This window comes from Oryctolagus cuniculus, chromosome 17, assembly GCF_051225735.1.
Source record: "Oryctolagus cuniculus isolate XC-2025 breed Fujian yellow rabbit chromosome 17, ASM5122573v1, whole genome shotgun sequence".
In the NCBI taxonomy this organism is placed as follows: Eukaryota; Metazoa; Chordata; class Mammalia; order Lagomorpha; family Leporidae; genus Oryctolagus; species Oryctolagus cuniculus.
Window position 1 is genome coordinate 25603198 of NC_142883.1, and position 17457 is coordinate 25620654.

At 42.5% G+C, this 17457-nt stretch overlaps 1 protein-coding gene across 7 annotated transcripts in view; it reads right to left on the bottom strand.

The window, feature by feature from the left end:
• Positions 1-17457, bottom strand: part of SPOP (speckle type BTB/POZ protein) — a 77190-nt gene that overhangs the window by 39684 nt on the left and 20049 nt on the right. Inside the window, exon 1 of one of the 7 annotated variants that reach the window (XM_070060832.2) lies at positions 3381-3471. The exons of the other annotated variants lie outside the window; for them this stretch is intronic. The gene's annotated coding sequence lies outside the window, so the exon portion shown is untranslated. Of the gene's footprint in view, positions 1-3380; positions 3472-17457 lie in introns of those variants that run through there. 7 annotated transcript variants of the gene reach the window in all.

Below are 17457 nucleotides of genomic sequence, written 5' to 3' on the forward strand. Positions count from 1 at the left end.
AGCAGGAATCTGGATCAGAAGCAGAGCAGTCAGGATTTGAACCAGCAATCTGATATAGGATGCCGGCACCAAAACTGGTGGCAGCTTAACCCACTGTGCCTCAATGCCGGCCCTCCACACACTTATACTTCTGAGAGGATAATTAATCTACATGAAAATCAAAGTACACCTAGATATAAAGGTAACTTTCCAGCCACAATTCTTACGACCTGAATCATGTACAAAGAAGAAATCTCAAAGAAAATTCTCAGGCATCTGATATTCTAGTTATATTTATTATGCTGATTTCCATTTTAAGGTCTTATTGGATGTTTTAAAAAATTCTCAGTACAAAAATTCTCAAATTCTTAAAGATAGTTCATATGTTCAGGAGACAGGTGGCTGCCCAGACTAGTTGTTAAGAAAGGAAGTCATACTCAAAGGCTTGCAGCAGGCAGAGTATGTCATTAGAGAAGAGTAACAGTTTTCATTTGTAACACTTCAGGATTGCAAGTGCTCAAAGTTCTGAATAGGATCCAGGTTTAAAAGGGGAAAGGCATGGAGCATAAGAATTAAAAATATACTAAACCTCACAATAAGAATAAAGCACACTAAAAACTGCAGAATAAATAAATAATGAAAACAACTGGTCATTGAAACACATGGCCCAATGGCCAAATTTATATGTAACAGTTTTAATTGATTATCAAGGCAAAGGCATATTTTAAAAATGCTTCCTTTGGCTAAGAATGCTCCAAGGAACTCTTCCATAAATATCAGCGAAGTCTGAATCACGCTGAACTTATAAGGTAACACAAGACTTGCCTTGGATTGGAGATCCCTGAGCAGTTCCACATTTAGAGTGGAAAATATTCTGAGAGTTAAAAAGTAGTAAAAGAAAACTTAAGAGGAGGAAAAGAGGTTAATAGTTATTGAAGCTTATGAAAAACAGCTATTGGATATGAGACAATAAAAACACAAAATATTAAAATGCAGAGTTGCCAAATTTATCAGATTCCAAAAAGAATCAACAAGCAAAGAAATTTCAGAGCCTCTTGCCCTGGTTAAAAAAAAAAAAAGATTGGTATTCGAAATCATGAAATATTTTCCCTCATTCTCCCTCCCTCAATAGTGACTTGTAAATACCAAAGTGTTGTGCCAAGAGGAAGAATTAAAATAATGAGATATTTAGAGCGTAATCAAACTCCTGAAGAAAAAAGAAAGCCAGAAGGGGTATGAAAGAGGTTGTTTACTGGAGTCCTATAGGTAATAGCCAAAAGATGCAAACAATTTATTTTTTTTTTAAGATTTATTTTATTTATTTGAAAGAGTTACATAGAGAGGTACAGCCAGAGAGAGAGAGAGGTGTCTTCCATCCCACTGGTTCACTCCCCAAATGACTGCAACGGCCAGAGCTAAGTTGATCTGAAGCCAGGAACTTCTTCCAGGTCTCCCACATGGGTGCAGGGGCCCAAGGACTTGGGCCATCTTCTACTGCTTTTTCAGGCCATAGCAGAGAGCTGGATTGGAAGTGGAGCAGCCAGGACTTGAACTGGTGCCCATATGGGATGCTGGCGCTGCAGGCTGGGGCTTTAACCCGCTGCACCAAAGCACCAGCCCTGCAAACAATTTAAACATAATCATATAATGAAATAAAAATAAAACAACTAAGGGGCCAGCACTTTGGCATAGTGGATAAAGCCCGAGGCCTGCAGTGCCAGCATCATACATGGACCAGTTCAAGTCTCAGCTGCTCTACTTCTGATCCAGCTCTCTGCTATGGCCTGGGAAAGCAGTGGAAGATGGACCAAGTCCTTGGGCCCCCGCACCCACGTGGGAGACCTGGAGAAAGCTCCTGGCTCCTGGCTTTGGATCCACGCAGCTCCAGCCATTGCAGCCATCTAGAGAGTGAACCAGCAGTTGAGAGACCTCTCTCTCTCTCTGCCTCTCTGTAACTCTGCCTTTCAAATAAATAAATCAATCCTTAAAAAAATAAAATAATAAAAGCTAAAATGGAAGACCTAGATCTGTATGTACCAACATACATAGGGTCTAGGACACAAGAATAAATGAAAACTGTGACTATTAGAGAATTTATAAAAACTGAAACATAAAAACTCTCATATCATTTGTCATGCAACAGTTAAGCACATAAAGGAATATATTTGTATATCTGCATATACATCTACAATGCACTGGACTAGGATACACACTAATTCACAGCATGGGTTTTCTGTGTGGAGCAAGGGTGGGAAACACAAGTGAGAAAGTGAATGAAGAGGATTTCAGCTGACAGGGTCATCCTGTCTTTCTCTTTTGAAGCCTTTCCAATCTGTGAATTCAGGAAAAATGGTCAATTTAAGAAGCTTGAAAAACAACAATAACAATGGAGTAATATTTTAAATAGACAACAGTGTAGTCTGAATCAAGCCAATGAGAATTCAGTTCAGATTATCTCACTAGTGAAAATCCAGGTTGGCAAAGTATTTTTCTTATAGTTGATGGATATTGCACAGCACTGGGGTCACTTAAGCAGAGAGATGAGATGACTTCATGGACTTCAGTAAGAAAGTATGTCTGAAATAAAAATAATACTGACAATAACACAGTGTCCTTAGAGCACCTTCTCATACCCCCCCCCTTTTTTTTTAAAGATATATTTATTTATTTGAAAGTCAGAGTTACACAGAGAGAGGAGAGGCAGAGGGGTGGGGGGAGAGGAAGAGAGAGAGAGAGAGAGAAAGAGAGAGATCTTTCATCCGCTGGTTCACTCCCCAGCTGGCCACACTGGCTGGAGCTAGATCAGAAGTGGAGCGGCTGGGTCAAAAACCAGCACCCATATGGATGCCGGCGCTTCAGGCCAGGGTGTTAACCCGCTGCGCCACATGGCCCCCTCTCCCCTTTCTAACCAAGAAGCTGGTTCTCCTTTGCCTTAACTACATTTATTTCTAAGAACAAATCCCTCCTTTTAAAATCACCTCAAATATTAATATCTGCAAACACTTGAGATTTCTTTTTTCTCTCTCTCCTTGAAATGGTGTGAGCTTTTTCTCCTCTCTCCAATATAGTTTAATTTCCTCTCCTTCCTTTACTTTCTCCGTTCCCAACCTCATTTTTTCCCCTCATTCTCCTTCTGACCACCGGCTACTTTTAACTGCCAGCAAGTTTCTGACACATTTATACTTTTTTCTTAATGGAAAAAGTACTTCCAATAAACAAAACAAAGCCCCACTCCTTCCAGCCCAAAGGTCAAATAGAGGGGAAAACTTAAAAAGTAAAAAATACTAACCATATTTTGCTGCTTCTCATTTTGGCACTATGGCTAGGAATACAGTTCTAATTACCGAAAACAAAATCCAATTGACTTGGACGGTTTATCATCTTTATGGCACAAAGCTTACCCAGGATCCTCTGTATCACAAAGCCCTTTGGTTAAGAACCACAGGCACTGAGAAAAGAGCTGAAGTTGAGTTCCACAGGCTAATGGACACCGCAATGTCAGCATTCACAGAAGAGGCACAGGCTGTGCACTCCCAGCCCATCCTCCTGGTCTCTTTTAGAGGACCTGCCAGGCCCTTCTGAGGTCAACGCTTTTGGCTTTAGGCTATACAACCACTCCCTCAAGAGCAGCACTGTTTCCAGGCTTCACAGTCTTCAGGGACTCTGACAGTCAGGATCTTATTTGGGATTTTAACAGCTCTGTGAGGCTTGCAGAGCAAGTATTTCACAAATAAGGAAACAGCTCAGAGGTTCCTATTTGTCATGGTCACATGGTGATTAAGGGGCTTGAGTTCAGAACTCAAGTCTTTCAACTCCTAATCCAATACTTTGTAATTCCTTTGATTCAGTGCTTCTTAGATCAGACATGGTCTTTTACTCAACATGTAGGATTGGAAAAATATCTCAGAGAAAAAATATTTTTATAACCTAACCTTCAATTCTGATTTCATTTTCAGCTCTGTCGAAAAGTTTACTCTTGTGTTCTAATGAATTCTGAGCAACATGATTAATGGAGACTCAGCAAATCACTGATGGATTCATGCCTCCTTCTCCATCACCGGAAACAGGGAACAAAATCCTATGTCCTAATTCTTTCAGAAAGACTTCTCATGCTTTGGTACCTAATCATCATCATTATTTAAAAAAAAAAAAAAAAAAAAAAAACAACTACAAGTCAAATTAATATGCTAGAGAATTTTCTGAGTTTCTAAAAACTCAACGTCTTTCCCCCTAGAGATCTTTCTCTCCTTTGCCAACAAGTTACAGAATTCAAAAGCACAATTTCCACCATTCCTTAATTATATTCATTAGGGATGTCTAACATGACTAAAATATTGTTACCATCTTCACCCCAACTGCTCAAGCCAAAAACCCTACCTTTTCATATCCCACCAGCAAATCCTGTAAGCTGTCACATATTCCATATTATCTGTATCTGTTCAAGCTGCAATATTCTCTCACCTGAACCGTGTTAACTGGTTCTTACTTTATCTCCCATATTCTTTTATAGCCCAATCTATTATCCACATAGCAGTAACATTGAGCTTTTAAAACATAAATCAGGTAACTGTACCCAGAGCATCCTGTATTGTGCCTGGCATTTCTTTATAGAAGGTCCATCATAAATGTTTAATAAAGGAATTAATAAAAATAATTCTAGGAACATAAAATGACTTAATACTACCCAAATGATTGGGTTTCACAGATCAGGAAACTGAATCCCAAAGCAGCCTGGCAGCTTACCCAATTTGAAATATTATGGACAGAAAGCAGCAGTCGGGCTGACACATCAGAATCCAGGCTATCACACTCTCTCTCTTCAGTTATGTTGGGAAAAGGAGATGTTAGGCTCAAGACATTCAATGTGGATAAATGAAAAACAATGCACTGGTTAAAAAAACAAGCGGCTGGTGCTGTGGCGTAGCAGCTAAAGCTGCTGTCTGCAGTGCTGGCATCCCATATGGGCGCTGGTTCAAGTCCCAGATGCTCCCCTTCTGATCTAGTTCTCTGCTATGGCCTGAGAAAGCAGTACAAGATGGCCCAAGTCCTTGGGCCCCTGCACCCACATGGGAAGATCTGGAGGAAGCTCCTGGCTCCTGGCTTCAGATCAGCGCAACTCCGGCTGTTGTGTCCATTAGGGGAATGAACCAGCAGATGGAAGACCTCCCTCCCTCTCTCTCTCCCTCCCTCTCTCTCTCTCTGCCTCTCCTCTCTCTCTCTGTGTAACTCTTTCAAATAAATAAATAAACCTTTAAAAAAAAAACTATAATCAGACTCTAATTAGACACTGGGTTCAATGGCAATAAATTGAAACAAGGCAAGAAACACATTGGGGAGGCACTACAGTTACCCTTAAAGTCCAAACAGACCAACCAAATTCTCACCATTATGAAACAGGACATCAGAAGCAAATCAGAAAACACAGAGAGTACTGACATCTCCCAACCCAGCATTCCAGTCCTATCTTTTTTTTTTTTTTTTTTTTTTTTGACAGGCAGAGTGGACAGTGAGAGAGAGAGAGAGAGAGAAAGGTCTTCCTTTGCCATTGGTTCACCCTCCAATGGCCGCCGCGGCTGGCGCACTGCGCTGATCCGATGGCAGGAGCCAGGTACTTATCCTGGTCTCCCATGGGGTGCAGGGTCCAAGTACTTGGCCATCCTCCACTGCACTCCTGGGCCACAGCAGAGAGCTGGCCTGGAAGAGGGGCAACCGGGACAGAATCTGGTGCCCCGACCGGGACTAGAACCCGGTGTGCCGGCGCCGCAAGGCGGAGGATTAGCCTAGTGAGCCACGGCGCCGGCCTCCAGTCCTATCTAATACAACTGTTGGTATTAAGTCAACTGTTGAGCTACCTAATTCCACTGGTCAGTCTACATCCACAACAAATTAAAGTGGCTACACAAACTGGACCCCTCCCTAAGGATACAGGGTTACTCAGATAAATTTGCGATGCTATTTGTTCTTAGTCCTTATAACCTTTTTCCCCTTTGAATTCCAGTGCTAAAGTTCTATGCCCCTTTGAAAATATACTGCTTAGAATAGCACAGATGTTAATTGGACTCAAATGCTCAAGATGTGAAAAGGCTTCTTTATTTCCTGAAACCTCATTCCTTTAAAACAAATATTCATCCTATCATCCTAATCAAATGATTATCAAATATTTAGAGAACCCATTTTGAGACAAGCCTATGAATCACTTAAATTTAGAAGAACAAATTTTCCCCATCGATACTAGTAGAGTCTCAGGTAAAGATAGGTTTAATCCTAAATCTAACAACTAATCCTAACACTAGTAATTGTGTTTCTACTGCTTGAGCTCTAAAGCCAATCAACCATAAAAAATCCTCACTGAATGTGGTTTGAATGTCCAGTTCCATGCTGAACTGCCATCCTCCCATTACCAATTTCCTTCCTCGGTCTGAGTAGAACAGCCAGGAAAAGACTCAACTCATAGTTAAAAGAACTGCTCATATTTTCAAGAACTGGGAGCTTCTCTGCAATTTTTATCATTTCCTCCTTTACTTATAGATTTTGCCTTTAAAACAGAAAGCCATTAGAAATTACTAAGACTCCATCTGTTCAGCTCTGGATATCAGATGGAACAAAAACATATAAAAACTGATTTAAAAAATCTAGAATAGTCAGGTAGGTATTCAAATCAAAAGGGAAGCTGTGGACTCTAGACAGAAAATTACTTCAAAAAATACTTAAGGAACTCATAAATAAATTCACTTCTCAGGGACCAGGTTCCTCAAAACTACAAAATGTGGGGAAGAGTTAGCATTGCCCCCACTTTATCATTATTGCCTGGAGTAACTTGAAAAACTGTCCTGCGAAGGTCAAGATTTTATTAGGTCATCCAAAATCAATTCCTCACAATGAGAAACAGTCATCAGTTAAACTGACGGCTAGCAGAACAGAACAAGTCAAGATATTCATAAGACATTGCTGTCCTCGGGGCCTGAACTCCAGTGCAGGCATTGCAGATGCTTCCAAGATCTGAATTATCTTTACATTGATGGCAACTGGACTAGGGTCCCTTTCCAGTGCTAAAGTTCTATGCCCCTTTGAAAATATAAAACCGAATCTGCCTCTCTTCATTTGTGCTTTCTAAAATTAAAAGCAATACATATACAACATAATTTAAAAGTTACTGGAGGCTCTAAAAGTTTTGTTCTAGACTCCCAAACTCCTCTCTAAATTAGCCTAAAGACATGATTGCTTTTTAAAATTAATTAATTGGGGACAATGCTGTGGCATACCAGGTATACCTGCAAGCTTGCAAGCTGCCATATGCAAGGCCAGGATCACAAATGGGTGCCAGTTAAGATCCAGCTGCTCCACTTTGGATCTGGCTTCCTGCTAATGCACCTGGGGAAGCAGCAGAAAATGGCCCAAGTGCTTGGGCCCCTGCACTCACATGGGAGACCCAGAAGCAGCTCCTGGCTCCTGACTTCAGTCTGGCACAGCTCAGGCTGCTATGGCCATTTGGGGAGTGAACCAGCAAATGGAAGATCTCTCTAACTATGCCTTTCAAATAAATAAATCTTAAAAAAAAAAAAAATCATGGGCCGGCAATGTAGCATAGTAGGTTAATCCTCTACCTGCAGTGCCAGCATCCCATATGGGTGCCAGTTCAAGTCCTGGCTGCTCCTCTGCCAAACCAGCTCTCTGCTATGGTCTGGGAAAGCAGTAGAATATGCCCCAAGTGCTTGGCCGCTGCACCCACATGCCAGACCTGGAAGAAGCTCCTGGCTTCAGATTGATCCAGCTCCAGCCATTGCGGCCATTTGGGGAGAGAACCAGCGGATAGAAGACCTTTCTGTCTCTCCCTCTCTGTAATTCTGCCTCTCAAATAATAAAACCTTAAAAAATTAATTGTTTGGTATCCTCAAAAACAAAAAACACCTGTACCAGTGAATAATACATTCCTTGTAGACACACCTATACCTCTTTCTAATAAGGGCAGAGTTCCATTGTACCCTGCTCTGTGGGTTCCAGGTTTTTGCTACTGCAAACAATGTAATAAGTGTATTAGAACATAAGTACCAACAGGCCCAAGGACCAGAACATTGTTTATTTTGATAGACATTGCCAAACTGCCCTCCCAAATGTACATACATATACTTCCAATGCGATTCTCAGCTGTGCATCTATCCCTCCCACCCCTATTTATTTGAAATGCAGAGCAACAGAAGACAGGGAGAGACAAATCTTCCATCTGCTGATTCATGCTATAACACCCATGGCTGAGCCATGTAGACATCTTGATCTGCACATGGGTGGCAGGGGCCCAAGCATTTGGGCCATCCTCCACTGCTTTCTCAGCTACATTAGCAGGTAGCTTGATAGGAAGTGGAGCAGCTGGGACTGGAACCCAAGCTCAGATATGGGATGCTGGTCTCACAAGCAGTGGCTTAACCTGCTGCATCACAAAGCTGATCCCATGTTTGTTTGTTTTATAAGTGGATTAGAATTATTAGGTAGGGAGTGGAAGAGGTGTGACACAAATAAATGTGTGCAACACCAAAGCTGAACTGAATCTGGAATTTCTTTTAAAAAATCTGTTGATTACAGCATGGGCCATTTCCTCCTTCAATGACACTGGGTCCTGACAGGTGGAGAGGACAGAGTAAGTCCTGTGGCAGGACTGATGGTGGCTTCTGGGTTTTGGAATGATCTCCAAGGAGCTTTGAAGGCCAGGCCAAGGGCTCAGGATTGAGCCTTCACAGCAGATACAGTTAGACCCAGCAAGATGGCTGTGGCTTTGAGGTGCACATCGCTGTGGCTTTGAGGTGCACATCACCTGCGGGGACATGGGTGGTGTGGCACTGCAGGTGGGGTGGCCACCAGGATTAGGCAGCATAATAAGAATCTCTGGGTTGTCACTGGTCTCACAAAGGACCTTTTACTCACAGCCTTCTGGATTCTTCAGACACTAGGGCTAAGGCCTTCAATGACTGGGGGTGGGGGAGCAGAAAGGGAGACTGCGATGGTTCAAATGGTGCCTCTGGGAGTCCCACGGTCAGGACTCGCAGCGTCTGAGGTTAAGATGTGCAGGAAAATGAGGCCTGAGCATCCCCTCTCCTGACACCTTATCCATTTGGGAGGACCAGAGAGAGTCACAGATATGAAGATATAAACCTTTAACTAAGAGAGCCAGAGATATTTAGGCAAAAACAAAACAATGAGGCCAGGAATGTCTTTTGCGAATTCAGTCAGTATACAAACTCCAACCCAAAACACAGCAGACATAATACGTGGTGCTTGTTTGTTGTTTGTGTACAAGATTCCCTGCGGTGCTTGTAAAAGGAGATATTGACAAAAAGTAAGTTTCTGTTCAAAGAAACAGATGACAGCATTGCAAAGTCAATGCCTTCCAAGAAGGCCCAGTTCTATCTGAGATCAGAACGTGTATCTAAGAAGATACAGGGCTAAATTCCTCCCACACAGGCCACTTTCACCTAGAAATGGTTAACACAGTGAAAGTCAATTTAGTTCCTTCAGTCACTAGCAAAGGATCTTTATCAATTCAGCTGTTTATTCCCAGGTTTAAATGGGACAGTGCATAATTCCAGAGAAAAATGTGTTAATAAAGCACACAGGAAGTAATTCTTGTTTAAAAAAACTGATATAGTGTCTGGCATGTAGCAGATACCCAATAAGTAACTGTTAAATTGATTCATGGCATCACTTTGAAAATTATCATCTTTGTTTTTATTTTAAAGAACCATATAAACACCAGACAACTCCAGCAGTATGGGTGTGTGTGTGTGTGTGTGTGTATGCAGAGAAGGGAACATGAATTTCCAAAAACAAAGTAAATAGACACAAAGTTCTGATTTTACTTTCCTATAACTTGCTATTATAAATATTTATTAAATCTTCAACCACAGCATGCCATCAAGTTTTGGAGGGAAAAACAAAAAGTAAAACCTTGAAATATGGGGAAAATGCTGATTTGGAATCAGAGAAACACGGTAATTTTATAAATGGAAATACAATTTATGAATATTCATTATGAGACTATTCCCAACACATTCTTTCCTCTCTTCACCCAAGAAAACCAACTATAGCCAACACTAAACCTCTCTCTCTCTTTTTTTTTTTTGACAGGCAGAGTTAGACAGTAAGAGAGAGACAGAAAGAAAGGTCTTCCTTTTGCCGTTGGTTCACCCCCCAATGGCCGCTGCGGCCGGCGCACCACGCTGATCCGAAGCCAGGAGCCAGGTGCTTCTCTTGGTCTCCCATGCGGGTGCAGGGCCCAAGCACTTGGGCCATCCTCCACTGCACTCCCGGGCCACAGCAGAGAGCTGGCCTGGAAGAGGAGCAACCGGGACAGAATCCAGCACCCCAACCAGGACTAGAACCCAGAGTGCCGGCACCGCAGGTGGAGGATTAGCCTATTGAGCCGCGGCGCCAGCCTAACACTAAACCTCTTAAGAAAACTTCCCCCCTTTATTATCGGAGATCACTGAAACACAAGCCTTATCAATTTAAGCATTCAGGGAAGCACTAAGTATCAAGTCTAATCTGACCTCACATACACTTCTATGTATGCAAAACTAACCAAGCACACGTCCCATGCTAAAGGTCAGAAATCTCTTTCAAAATGAAAAGTCTTCTAGCCCCGCTTTGACTATACAATTTACTGATGGGGCCCCAACTGTAGACACTGGGCTCAGAGCAGATAGTTCCAGCCATTCAACAGGGTATCAGATGAAAAAGGTATAGAGAGTTGAACTACATGGGATGGCAAGTCAAATATAAGTGTTACCTGGCAAGGGTCCCACTGAGGATTGCCCAAAAATTTCAGGAGGTCCTGAACTTCTATCACTAATGAAGAAACCCTTACCTGCTGCAATGTAATCTGGGCAGGTGCTTTGACTGGTTGCAACAGAAGAAAAAGTGCTCTAATGTGCTGGGAAATTCTACATAATAGAATTCAGCACCCCATTTATCAGACTGAATCACACGGATTAGCAGATAAAAACTTGTGGTTAAGGGTTTTGAATAAAAACTTTAAGCAAAAGAAAAGTATTTCAATCAGACAAAGAGGCAGGCCTCAAATGGAGATGAAACCGTTACATCTCTCAATATAATCTACTGTTTACAAAACAGAAGAATCTGTTTCTTGGACTTGAGATTGGTAGTGAGTGGCAACAGATCAAGCAGAGAAAAATAAATGACTACTTGAAATTAATCCAAAAATCAAATCCAGAGACATTCAATGTAACACTGAACTTGCTCATATTGTCAAGAACAAACTAAAGCATCGGTTGAGTTGCTATGTTACAAGGCAAATTACTGTGACATAAAAGAAAGTAATAGATCATGATTGGTTACAGACAGCTGCCAGAAAAGTTTATCCAATCAGATCATGTAATACAAATAACTTCCAAAAGTAAGCAGTTTGAAACTGATTTCCAATGTTCTTAAGACTTTCTTATTATTTATAATTAACCAACTCATTTCTACAGATATCCATGTCTAGAAACTTTGATTTTCACAACTGATGTTAATTTAACTAATTCAAAATAATATAGCTGGCAATAAAATTAATATTGTTGGGACAGGCATTGTGGCATGCGGGTTAAGGCATCAAATCCCATATAAAAGTACCAGTCTGAGTTCCAGCTACACTGCTTCCAATCCAGCTCCCTGCTCATGTGCCTGGGGAGCAATGGATAGTGGCTCAAATTCTACAGTTCCTGCCATTCAAGCGGAAGAACTAGGTAGAGTTTCCACCTCCTGGCTTCAGCCTGGTCCCAGAATGGCCCCACCCAGCTGCTGCAGTCATTTAGGGAGTGACTCCAGTTGATAAAGAACTTGATCTCTATCTTTCAAACAAATAAATAAATCTTAAAAGTATAAAAAAGATAATACTGTTATCCTCATTCTTTATTCTGGAATGTATTACAACAATTTTAATTCTTACCATAAAGGAAATAGAAAACATTCAAAAATAGCTTCAATAAATTTATTTTAGAGCAAGCTATAGATTATCTATGGTGAAATCATTTATGATTTATTGTGAAAAACAAAGACTGAGGTCAGTCCAGAGACTCCTACCCAGTTTGTAGACTCATCAGTTCCTTTCATTAAAAGAAAAAGGTTTATTTACTCATTCAAAAGGCAGAGAAAGTGAGACAGATCCTCCATCTGCCGGTTCACTTCCCATATGGCTGCAATAGCCAGGACTTGGCCAGGCAAAAACCTGGAGCTAGGCACCCAGCCTGGTCTCCCATATGCATGGCAGGAACCCAAGTAACTGGGCCATCATTTACTGCCTTCTCAGTCCTATTAGCAGGAAAAAGAAGCTGGATCAGAAGGCAGAGATGAAATTTGATTCCAGACACTCTGACATGGAATGTGGATGTCCAAAGCAGTGCTCCAACCCACTGACCCACATTATCTGTCCCTCTTCAAATCATTTCTTTAAAAAAAAAAAAAAATTATTTATTTATTTGAAAAGCAGAGTTAATGGGGTCAGAGTGCTGGCTCACTCCCCAAATGGCTGCTCCCCAAATCTGCGGGTTTACTCCCCAAATGGCCACAACAGCCAAAGCTCCACTCTCTCTCATTTTTGCTAATTCCCATGGCTTCAGTCACATTTACAGGCTACCTATCTCTTCGATACTGCAAACCAACTGGCTGCTGTAAGCCATGTCCATATGGCTATCCCGCAAACACAGATGGAAGCACATCTTCCAGTGACCCTACTCATTCATCTCAGTGCTCATACAAGTCCAGGAGTCAACCTTAACTCCCAACTCTCCCTCACCACCCCTGCCTCTACTTCCCACCTCTACTCCAATCACCACCTCCTGTGAATTTAACCTCAGAAATACATTCCAAACTCATCTGTTTCCTTTTATACCCACAACCACCAACAAGCTTAGTCTGGCACACTAGTACACTGCATTATTGCTTGAACTGCAAGGCTTCCATTCTTGAAAATAGAGAAATCTGTTTTCTGCTATGGCATCTTTTAACATAATGTTTCCTCTACCTAGAATGCCATTCTTCCATCTTTGTAAACATCTACTCCAATCTCTACAAAAAGAATTAAATGCTTCCTCCTCCCTCTCAATGTGCAGATCTCTAGCTATTGTAATTATTTTTCTTTTTCACTAGATATTGAGAGTCTCTAGAGGGCACTTACTGTGTTTTATTAACTGTGGTTAGCTGGTGTCTAGGCAGTACATAGCAAATAGTCAGTGCATAATACATCTTTGGAAAAGGAATGAGTGAAATCGAGCATTTGGCTCAGCAGTCAAATGCCACCTGAGACACCCACATCCATGTCCAAGCACCTGTCCAAATCCTCACGCCACTTCTGATCCAGCTTCCTAGTAATGGGCACCCTGGGAGGCAGCTGGTGATGACTCTGGTATTTGGGTCCCTACTACCTACCTGGGAGATCCAGATTGGGTTCTGGGTGCCAGGCCTTGGCCTGGGCCAGCCCTGGCTCTTGTGGACATTTAGGGAGTAAAGCAATGAATGGAAAATCTCTTTCAAGTAAAAGTGAAAATAAATTAAAATTTTCTAAAAAAGAAAAAGGAATGAGTAATTACATTGGAATCTGCACAAAATGGTCTCAAGGATTTGTACTTCCTTTGCTAAGGTTCCATGCTTACCAAGTGATTTTTTGATGAGTACAGCATAGTATGCTGGGCCAGCGCTGTGGCCTAGCAGGTAAATCCGCCACCTGCAGTGCTGGCATCCCATATGGGCACTGGTTTGAGTCCCGGCTGCTCCACTTCCAATCCAGCTCTCTTCTATGGCCTGGGAAAGCAGAAGACGGCCCAAGTCCTTGGGCCCCTGTATCCACATGGGAGACCTGGAGGAAGCTCCTGGCTCCTGGCTTCAGATTGGCGCAGCTCCGGCCATTGCAGCCAACTAAGGAGTGAACCAGCAATGGAAGACCTCTCTCTTTCTTTCTCTCTCTCTGCTTCTCCTTCTCTCTCTGTATAACTCTTTCAAATAAATAAATAAATCTTAAAAAAAAAAAAAAAAGCACAGTATGCTTGCTAGTTGTACGATCTCAGAAAAGTTACTTTAAAACCTCCCTGTGGCCGGCGCCGCGGCTCAGTAGGCTAATCCTCCGCCTAGCGGCGCCGGCACACCGGGTTCTAGTCCCGGTCGGGGCGCCGGATTCTGTCCCGGTTGCCCCTCTTCCAGGCCAGCCCTCTGCTGTGGCCAGGGAGTGCAGTGGAGGATGGCCCAGGTGCTTGGGCCCTGCACCCCATGGGAGACCAGGAAAAGCACCTGGCTCCTGGCTCCTGCCATCGGATCAGCGCGGTGCGCCGGCCGCAGCGCGCCGGCCGCGGCGGCCATTGGAGGGTGAACCAACGGCAAAGGAAGACCTTTCTCTCTGTCTCTCTCTCTCACTGTCCACTCTGCCTGTCAAAAAAAAAAAAAAAAAAAAAAAAAAAAAAAAACTCCCTGTGCCTCGACTCCGCAACTGTAAAATACAGATAAGAATACTGTCCTGGATTGGGCGTTTCGTCTAGTAGCTAAGATGCTGCTTGGGATGCCTGCATCTCATATCAGAGTGCCTGGGCTTATGTCCTGGCTCTGCTACTAATTCCAGCTTCCTGCTAATGCACACCCTGGGAGGCAGCAGATGACAGCTTAAGTCGTTGGGTCCCTACCACCCATGTGGTGACTGAGTGCTCTGCTCTCATTTCAGCTTGGCCCAGCCACAGCTCTTGTGGTTTCTGCAGAGTGAGCCAAAAGATGGGAGAGCTCTCTCTCTCCTCCTTTTAAATAAATAAATAAAATACATCCCTCAGAAGGGCACTGTAAAGATTACATGAGTTAAATACTTATAAAACGCTTAGAGCGATGCCTGTATAGTATACGCTTAGTAAGCAGGAGCTATTATTACTTCTTAAATAATACTGACAGTAGGAAGGGAATGGTTGAACAGACATGTTTTCTAGGTTATGGTAAAGACTACCTCTCAATGTACATTCATAAAATAGAATTCTGGTTTATCTGCTGGCCTCTGTGTGTTAGGTTAGCTACTTTCCCTGAGACCAATCAAATGCGGTGACAAAGAGACTGAGTTTATGTGCAACACTGAGCAATCCTGAAGACCCCAGCAAGCTCAGAGCATCCTGAGGGCAACCATCTGAAGAGTTTGTAGCTCAGTTTAGGACACCTTGACTTGGTTCTCTTTAAAATGCAGGATTTTGGTCAAAAGTGGTATAATTTAGTTAAAAGAATGTGACGGTAGGAGGCAGAAACTTAAATTATGCCACTAATTAGCTCTGAACATGATTATGTACTTTCAATTCCCTGAGTTTAGAAAATGACTAATCAGTTCTCAATTATCTACACTAAGGGAGGTAAAAAGTAATAATTCAAAACAGATGGTAAAACATAAATCTTTTTTTTTTGACAGGCAGATTTAGACAGAGAGAGAGAGAAAAACAGAAAGGTCTTCCTTTCCGTTGGTTCACCCCCAAATGGCCGCTGCGCTGATCCAAAGCCAGAAGCCAGGTGCTTCCTCCTGGTCTCCCATGCAGGTGCAGGACCCAAGTACTTGGGCCATCCTCCCCTGCAATCCCAGGCCACAGCAGAGAGCTAGACTGGAAGAGGAGCAACCAGGACAGAATCCAGTACCCCAACCAGGACTAGAACCTGGGGTGCCGGCGCCGCAGGCGGAGGATTAGCTAAGTGAGCCGCGGCACCGGCCAAAACATAAATTCTTAACATCTGACTTTGGGATGTATTATGTAACTTTTCCTATAGATTTACATTCAAAATTATACCTTGGCTGAACTAATAATAATATTTACATAGCCTAGACATACATTAAAGATATCATGGGCTTGAATTCAAGATAAATGAGGAAGCCAACATGAGATGAACTTGAACTAACAATATGCATGAGGATAATTTACAACTGTTATATAATAATTCCTCTTGACCTCACAGCATCCTCTTGCAGCTCAGTCTTAGCTATAAAATTCTTCCAAATGAAAACCTCTAAATGTCACCTAGAAATAAAAGATGAGAACAACTCAAATTCCAAAGGTGAATTAGTCTAGGCCTGGAGTCCATTAGCGAATCATTCAGTTGAGAAGTTTGCTCCCAGACAGGGAGATGCTATTTCACCTATGGAGCCAGAGCAGGTACCAGCCTGACTACAGGCTACCTTACTTCATATATGCAAAGCGGAGGTGCTCTTAAAAGTTATGTAACAGTCTTGGTGCCAGAGAGAACTCTACAGACCACCCTCTGTAACCCCCTTGATTTTTTTTTTCAAACTATCATTTAATGAGTGTCCACTATGGCCCATGAATGTCTCTCTCCTTTCTTCTTCTTCTTCATTTTTTTTTTTTTCATTTTCTTTGAAAGGCAGAGAAAGAGAGAAAGGTCTTCCATCTGTTGGTTCACTCTTCAAATGCCCACAATAGCGAGGACTGGGCCAAGTCAGGAGCCCAGATGTTAATCCAGGTCTTCCATGAGTGGCAGGAACCCATGATAGTGCTTAAGCTATCATCTGCTGCCTCCCAGTGTGAGCATTAGCAGGAAGTGAATTAGAAGCAGTGGTGGGACTTGAACCAGGACTCTGATACCATTGTCAACATCCCAGGCGGTGTGTGTGTTTTTTTTTGTTTGTTTGTTTGTTTGTTTGTTTTTACAGGCAGAGTTAGTGAGAGAGAGACAGAAACAGAAAGGTCTTCATTTTCCGTTGGTTCACCCCCAAATGGCTGCTACGGCTGGTGTGCTGTGCCAATCCGAAGCCAGGAGTCAGGTGCTTCCTCCTGGTCTCCCATGCGGGTGTAGGGCTAAGCACTTGGGCCATCTTCCACTGCCTTCCCGGGCCACAGCAGAGAGCTGGACTGGAAGAAGAGCAACAAGGACAAAATCCGGCGCCCCAACCGGGACTAGAACCCGGGGTGCCGGCGCCGCAGGTGGAGGATTAGCCTAGTGAGCTGTGGCGCCAGCCCCACGCAGTGTCTTAACCACTGTGCAAAATGTCCACCCCAATCCCTGTGATTTTACAGAAGAAACTGAGATCCCACAAAAATTACGTCTGTCAAATTATATTGTAAAATAAATATTTAAATGTTGGGAAGTTTATTAATTATATAATTAACATTTAAATAAGTAATCCTCCTCTTATATTTCATGTAAGAAGAGAAAATCTAATGTATCCAGTCTGCCTAAAATTAGGCTATATCTATGTATCTGTTTTATATTACACACTGCACAACTTCAGATGTACTGAAAATAAAATCAGTCCTCTGGGATCCATGTAACATAAATTCTATATAAGCCTTTCCACGACATCACAACATGAATGTTCCTCTGCAATTAGTTGACACCAGCCTGTTTGTCAGCTCGTGTATTCCACGGCATGTTCTTCTCACGCGTATGATACCACACTCTGAAGGCCAGCAATGTCTTCCTACTTCTATCTGCGTGTCTTTCCAGATCCAGGTTAAGGTCTACTCTGCT